General features: G+C 30.8%; 1 protein-coding gene across 1 annotated transcript in view; it reads left to right on the top strand.

Moving 5' to 3' along the window:
* Positions 1–530: 530 nt before the first annotated feature.
* Positions 531–8,058, top strand: part of Eaat2 (Excitatory amino acid transporter 2) — a 165,940-nt gene continuing 158,412 nt past the window's right edge. The window contains exon 1 of the mRNA XM_014421998.2: positions 531–633. The gene's annotated coding sequence lies outside the window, so the exon portion shown is untranslated. The remainder of the gene's footprint in view (positions 634–8,058) is intronic.

The raw sequence follows: 8,058 nt of genomic DNA, 5'->3' as shown, positions 1-8,058 counted from the left end.
AATCATAAACTAGATTTAATTTGAATGCTTATAGACAACTGTACGTCAAATGGTCCCTGAGATATAGATCTCCCAAAATAAATTCAGTAACAAATAATAAATTCACCAATTTTTTTTTTAATGAAATTTTGCTTTTTGTAAAATACTATTGAACGTAAATAGTTCTATGAGGGGTGATATTTTAGTAATTGTAGTTTGCTCTACTTTAAATTATGTTCTATTAGGCCTTCTAGTGTTGTTGATAATTTTAAAGATCTAGAGCTCCTTATGAAATATTAATTATGTTTATCGCTTTGAATCAGCCGCCATTTTTTACTCCTTCTAATTATACGTGGCAGACTCATCAATTTTGACTAGTAATTATAGATAGTCTTCATTAAAATAAACAAATATTGCGTATTGCGGTGAAATAACTGATTTTTTCTCCTTTTGGGCTCTTGTACTAAATTCTGAGTCCCTAACTTAGTGGTCACTTGGACCTCAGTTGCAAACTGGACCCGATGACCACGGAGCCAAGAGACGGAACCACCAGCGGACCCCCTCCTAAAGCGGGCAGGTGGGGACCCGGCTCTCTCAGTCTACGGTCGTTCAGTGCCCGAAAGGTTCTGCACCTCTCCTATCTCACACCTTTACGTGAGTGTAAAGCATTATTTAACATAATATTATTATTTTGTTTTCTACCTGATCACATATATATTTAAGTTTCAAACAGCATGAAAGTAATTACTCCATTTGAATTATAAATATAAAAACCTTATATAAATATACAAACAATACATAAATTGCTACCCCAAATCGACATTGAATATTTTAAAATTATTTTTATTATATATGCTTTTAATTTCAATATCTTAAGTGCGTAATTTAATGTTTTTAAATCTTTACCAACTACTACTACTAAATCGTTAACAATGTACGTATCTGTTTAACGACAGTCGACTATTCCCTAATACTTTAAAAGGAACAATACAGCTTGATATATATTTCAACACAGCAGGAACTCCTTAATCCACCATTACCCAGACCAATCTCATATTGAATAAGTTCAAATACTGAAGAAAATAAACCTTCATTTATGAGAAGCATAATGATTATAATAGTTTAGAAAATGTTGATCAGAACGAAACTAGTTTCTGTATATGTTGAAAATTATTTATTTGTACAATTTGGCTTTATTTTATTTTATATTTCCTTATTCGACACAAAAACATGTTGCCTTATGCTATATTAAGAACATAAAACAATGGTTCTTAGTATACATACTTTGCATATTTATACGTTATAGGACGTTTCAGAACTACTTAGTTTCCATCTTCATCTTTTATAATTTATATATTTTTAATGGCAGCACATTTAGTTTGCTATAATCAAAATCATTTAAATTAACAACAAAAACAATGTAATCTAGTAAACGAATTTAAAAAAAAAAAATTTTCAGATTTAATTTTCTTTTTCGAAAATTCTGCTTAAAAAGAAAATACGTAGTGAGTTATTTTTTGTAAATTAAATTTAAGTAGTAATTTGTTTCGTAGTCTGACCTACACCTTTTTATACATTTTTAAATTCTACTGTTGCCTAATGTTCAAATATTAAGAACTATAAACAATGGTTTTTAGTACGCATATTTTATCTTCTAGGACGTTTCAGGGGTATTTAGTTTCTCTCTTCAGCTTTTATAATTTATATTTTTTTATGTCTGAAAAGATAGATGGCCACGGGACCTTCTAATTTAAATTAATGCTTAATATTTTGTTATAAATAATACAATAAGTATTCTATAATCAAAATTAGTTAAATTTAAAACAAAGATTTTGGCGAATAAATAGGCTAGAAATAGATTTCTTTCTTTTTCTTATATATTGTACTTTTTCTACTCTAGTCATTGATTTTATTTGTTTTTGTAGCTTCATTTAAATGATTTTTAAATCTGTTTGAGAAAAAAAAATCATAAAAACTGAAACGTCCTAGAAGGGAAAATATATGGACTAAGAACCATTGTGTTTTTAGTTCTTAATTTATGATCTTAAGACAACAATAGGATTTAAAAATTTAAAAAATGTGTAGGTCAGACTCAAAATCAAATTAATTCTTCACTTTAATTTAGAAAATAAAAATAGGTATTTTTTGTTCTTTAAGCAGCATGAATTAATTATTAAAAAAATTAAATCTTCTGAAAAATATTTTTATAAAAACTACTCATGTTTTGCATTAAAACCTTTAACATTGTTGGCATAGCTTTTTTTAAAAATATAATTTATGCAAGAATGATATATTTTCTTCTTCATTACAAAATCTGAGAGTGCAGGATGTTTGTAACGGATAATGTTTAATACAAGACACACACACACAGATAAAATTGAATTATTGTTGATTTTGACGTCTTTGGGACGTGGAATCAACTAAAAATATTTATCTAAAGTTGAAAACAAGCAAAGCAAAATTCATATAGTCGCTCAAGATCGCTCTTGTTTACACCCGCTATCGTTGTAGGAGAGACATCATGACGTAGGCAGTTTCTGTCTCATGATTTCTCTTAAATAAAAAGTGCAGTTTGCATAGAAAGAAGAAATATATATTTGTGTTTAAATTTATATATATATAAAATCAAGGTTAAAAAAAACATTTCTTTTTTACTTGAGAAAGCAAAAATCAAAGTGTAAACTGTGTATTAATACTTATTATTATTATTTAAAAAAAAAATGGTCGGAACTTATTAATTCTACACTTAACTCATTCTTTACTTGTATGAATCTAAAAATGGCAAGAAGATTGCATTAACAACATTGATTCAGTAAGGACAAGATATCTCAATATTATTGTTATCAAGAGTGACCCATAAACAATCCCAAATTGAAAACAACAACATTGTACCGACTTGAAGGTATTATCGCTAAAATACAACCCCCATAATAATTATTATTATTAAAAGCGTTATGAAACTTAAAAACAGATCGTAGTTACGACCCTAATTTAAATGTGCTCGGAGGTTGCATAGGGGCGAGTACAGACCTTGCCTATGTACAAAAATATCATTAAATTAGACAGCGTTTCCCAAATATTCTATATCAGGATTACGCCAATGTAATGCTAAGCACTCCTAAACAAAAAGATTTTTTTAAAATTTATTTATTGTTATTTACAACTGTATACAACAATAAATTTGTTGTTAGTTGATAAAATGACATGGTACAAACGTGAAGAATTTACCCATTGACAGAATTCCAATTACATTTCTAGAGAAGAAGATCTAAGGGCAATTTTCTTTTCAGACGCCTAGGAGAAATATTAGGTAATAAAGGAGAAGCCAGATTAGAAACAAGTGGGTTTGGGTGGTTGGGAAGTTTATAATGAAACGATTGATGCCTGGTTCTGGCCAAATCGGCAACATATGGAACATGGAGGTCCTGATGGATGACTTGATTTGTGACAAAGTAACGATTTTAGACTGTAAGGATTGGATCCGGGAGAAATTCGAAGGTTTAGTGGCGCGCCAAAGCTCAAATCCCTTTATCCAGATAGGCCTTATTATAGTCATGTAGATCAATCTTTTGAAATGGATCGGAAGTTTAAACCGTTTGTCTAGTAAATGCTGTAATAGAATCGGAATCGACGAGTAGTTCCCAGTCTTTTCAGTCTTCTATGAGGATTCCATACCAGTCGTTTGTCCAGATATAGCTGTACTGGTACTGGTATCTGATGGGGGGAACAAGTCCGGCAAGTGGGCCTAGTGGTCCTTTTTGCCAACTCCTGACGGCTACCTAAGTTGCCGCCGCGTACTTACCAAGGTGGGAGTGTCAAGATCCATTCTTCGAGACCGTCGAAAAATGAATGTTAACTGCCCCAGATGGGAATTAAACCCACAACGTTCCGAACCGAGCGCACGCCCCTAGATATAGTCGTAAGTAACGAATCTGTTCGACAGGAATTAGTGGGGTATTATCAAAGGATACTGTGGGGCAGGAGGTTATGGGCTTACGACGATGTGTAAATGTGATTTGGTGGGATTCAATTTCACCCTCCAGTTTTGGCACCATTCTTCAAGGGTGGCGATGTGGGATTGGAGGGTGTGGGATACAATGGTAGGATCATTATTCATTGTCAATGGGTTTGTGTCATCGGCATACGTGGTAAGGATAGTGTAGGATGGATTGGGATGTCAGTTATAAAAATTATTTAAAGGATAGGACCAAGGATACTACCCTAGGGCACATGAGCAGACTAAGGAGAGATGAATAAGCGCTGTTGTGATTTACTAAACAAAACAAAAAAATCTTTGACATAGCTCCCTACTTTGAGTTAATTAATGCTCACTCATTTCAGAACAGATATTTCTATACTATCCCCTGTGGTTATATTATATTAATTAATGCTCACTCATTTCAGAACAGATATTTCTATACTATCCCCTGTGGTTATATAGATATTTCTATACTATCCCCTGTGGTTATATTATATTAATTAATGCTCACTCATTTCAGAACAGATATTTATATACTATCCCCTGTGGTTATAACTTCCCATACTATACTATTCCCTGTGGTTATACCTTCCCATACTATACTATCCCCTGTGGTTATACCTTACCATACTATACTATCCCCTGTGGTTATACCTTCCCATACTAATTTTCCAAATAGGCCGCTCAGATGAGAGAATGATTCCAATTCAACAGTTTTAAGAACAGTGATTTTAATACTATTTCTCATTGCAAAATTAATACATTTTTCTTTTTTCAAAAGAGTTGCAGAAATATAACAATTTACTAAAATTTACATTCTACTGTTAAACATTTTTTCGATGTTAAATTTTCATAGAAACAAAATTGAAAATAATGAACATATTATTTTTATATTTAAGATCATATTGTCGTACATGTACGTGCCTCTCCCAGTTTAACTCGTTTTTCGTCATTATTCAATGCGTTCTATGTCAAATATTATTTTTTTGTAAAATCTTTGGCTTTCCAATGATATATAATACGTCTATATTATTATTCTTACTTTCGGGAATATATTTTCATCCTGGAAATATATTTTTCTCTTATTTCCTTAAGTGAATTAACAAATCCTTTCATAGTTTATATTTATTTATCTAGTTTTTATTACCAGCTAAAGTGATAAGAAAGCGATAATAGTGCTAAATTAATCTTTGATTGAAAGTTTTAAAATTTAATTGAAAAGTAATAAAGTAGGATGATTTGACTGAAATTAATGACCAGACAACCTATTAACTGAGATTAATGACAATAACCTGCAAAAAGTTCTAAAATTACTGGATGTGAGACGTAAATTTATATAATATTAAATCAGGATGGCAGAATGGGCCGAAACTTTGGACTTTTAAAGATATAATGAAGTGTTTTAGATCCAAGTTGGATACAAATTATTTTATTTAAACAATGAACTACTCTGATTAAAAACCCAAAATTTTGCCAATAGTAGGAGAGCTATGAGAAAACTAATTATAATAAATAACTTTATATTTCTATTATGAAGACTGGGATCCAGTTTGTCAACTTCGTGAAAGTACCCCAATTTTAAATTTTAGAAAAAATATGCAAGACACTATAGAAAACAATATTTCAAAATATTCTATTAAAAAAAAATTCCATTTTTAATTTACCTTAATCCCTATGTAACCGATCTAGCCCGAATCACTCCTTTCATTATAAACTCTCTAACCACTCAAGTCCCCTAGCTTCTAATCTTCCATCCTCTTCCATTCCTGACAATCCTCCGAGGCGCCTGAAAAGAAGATGGTCCCGAGACCAGCTAATGTAAAATGTCATTAGAGTACTACCAATGGGTAGTCTCTCTACACGCCTGTCACACTCTAATTTAACTTAGATCAGATTTACTAAATGTATTATAATGTACAGTTGTAAATAGCAATAAATAAATTTAAAAAAAAAATAATTTACCTTAAAATAGTATGTTCTTCTTCGAAGTTTTTTAATTGAGTATTTATATTTACATACCAAAAGACTAAGAAGTAATTAGTCTATGTTGAAAAACATGAACAATTTGATTAAAATTGCATTCATATTGAGTAGTATTTTTTAATTTTCATTTGAAACCAATACACATTGGTACATAGGTAATGTATAAAAAAAAATTGCAATTCGTACTAGCTACGCCTGGACTGTGAATCCAAATTAAAAACAATAACATTGAACAATCTCTATAACTAGCTTATTCTATACTACTTTTTTAGTTAGCTCAAGCCAGTGGTTAATACTATTCCAAAATAATTTCTGTCTTGTGTTTACTTATTAATTTTTTGTCTTAGGTTGCATTATACTCTTCGTATGTTAATCAATTAATTCTTTACTTTAAATCTTAATCTCAAATTCGTCAATTTTATGCTAGGAATATAATAAGAAAAAATGAATAGATAATGGCATACATGCACCCGCACGTATATTTTGTATGAAATTTTGTTGAATCATTAAATTGTATGCAAAAAGAATCAAAATTTTGAGTTTTAGGACTGCCACAAATGAGCTCCCGTGTTTAGAGTTGTGGAAACTGATTTTTGATATTATTTTCTGATATATGAGGCGAGTTTTACGCGTCAGTGTTTTTTTTTATAAACCAAAATAGAAGTAAAAAATAGCCTTTCCCATAAAATTTTAGGTTTTACTTATCAAAATCCGTAAATCCCAAAATTGAAAAAAAAAATCCCTGTATCTACCGTCCGCCACGTTTTTCTGAGATTACATATACGATTTTTTTTTAAATATGAAAATCTTATTTAAACCCACGATGATCCTCGGCGGCCAATTAAAGTTTTCATCCCTCCATGGCTCGTCTATTTATGAATATAAAGGACGAATATTAGCAGTTTGAAAAGTGCGTAAGAGAAAAAAATCCAAAGTAAATAATTTTTGTTTATAAAATTAAAACTGTTACATTTTATCTTTGTGTAAACGAGAATTTGCAGCGTTTTCTGTCTAAAATATGTGTTGTGCGTTTGTGAACATAATTCCAGGAATGTTTTGATACGTTAAAGGTTACTGTCATGTTTATTTTCCTCCAAGAATTCTCGGTATAATTCACAATAAGAAAAACTCCTACTTCAATTTTACTCTCTGTTGTTTTTGAAATACACGTTTTAGAATATTTCCTCGTCTCCTGCATTAATTAAAAATAAGGACTGCAGTGATTAGGATTTGAAACATTATGCTAAATATTATTATTTTAAACACTTTAAAATTGATTAATTTAAGTCTACTTAAATTTATAAATCTATTTAAGCTTTAGTTTACGCTTGTACCTTAACATAGTTACATTTTGAGATCGGTTCGTGTATTTGTTGGTAATTATGCACCCAATAAACTGGATAAGCTATACTCACTATGTATATCTTGGTTATTGTTAGAAATTTTTAAACCTTTTTAATTTTCAAATATTATATGAAATTATGATTTCAACTGGTATTTTGTTTATATCTGTCAAAATACAAATTTGTTAGGAAAATAAATTCTCTAATCTGGACGGCTCCCCATATCTTGTGCCATGTGCACCATTAGGATGATACACGTCTTATTTAAAGGATGGAAAAAGGAAGTTCCTAGATTAAAAATGTTAACTTTTCGATTTCGAAGAATTGAAAATGATGGAGGTCTATTAAGTATTGGGGATGAATTTCACATGTTTAACGATATTCCCAAGGAAGTATTAATAGGAAATGAACAGGGCTGTCGGTGCATAGCAAGAGAGAACAAAAAAAGAGCTGTATGATGGATCTACTAATTTAAACACATAGCAATATTAAATCTATCGTAGGTGTGTCGATGGGAAATTTTTTAAAATTGGGAGAAAAAGACAAGAGGAGATTTAGAAGAGCAGACAGAGAGACTCAACAGGAAGGCTTGGACGGGGAAGCACCACCACAGTCAGGAGGATGCACTTCGGACATCCCTGATGAAACAGAAGACACCTACGGCACTACATCCCTCGGCATCAGCAGCTATAAGTATAAATTAACTAATAAGTAATCATGTAATAGTTTATATTTTGTGGCAACCTTTATCTGAATCATTTGAATCATTTTAAT

Source organism: Halyomorpha halys, unplaced genomic scaffold (genome assembly GCF_000696795.3).
Source record: "Halyomorpha halys isolate HHAL.00 unplaced genomic scaffold, Hhal_1.1 Scaffold20.1, whole genome shotgun sequence".
NCBI lineage: Eukaryota > Metazoa > Arthropoda > Insecta > Hemiptera > Pentatomidae > Halyomorpha > Halyomorpha halys.
This window is presented reverse-complemented; position numbering and strand designations above follow the sequence as displayed.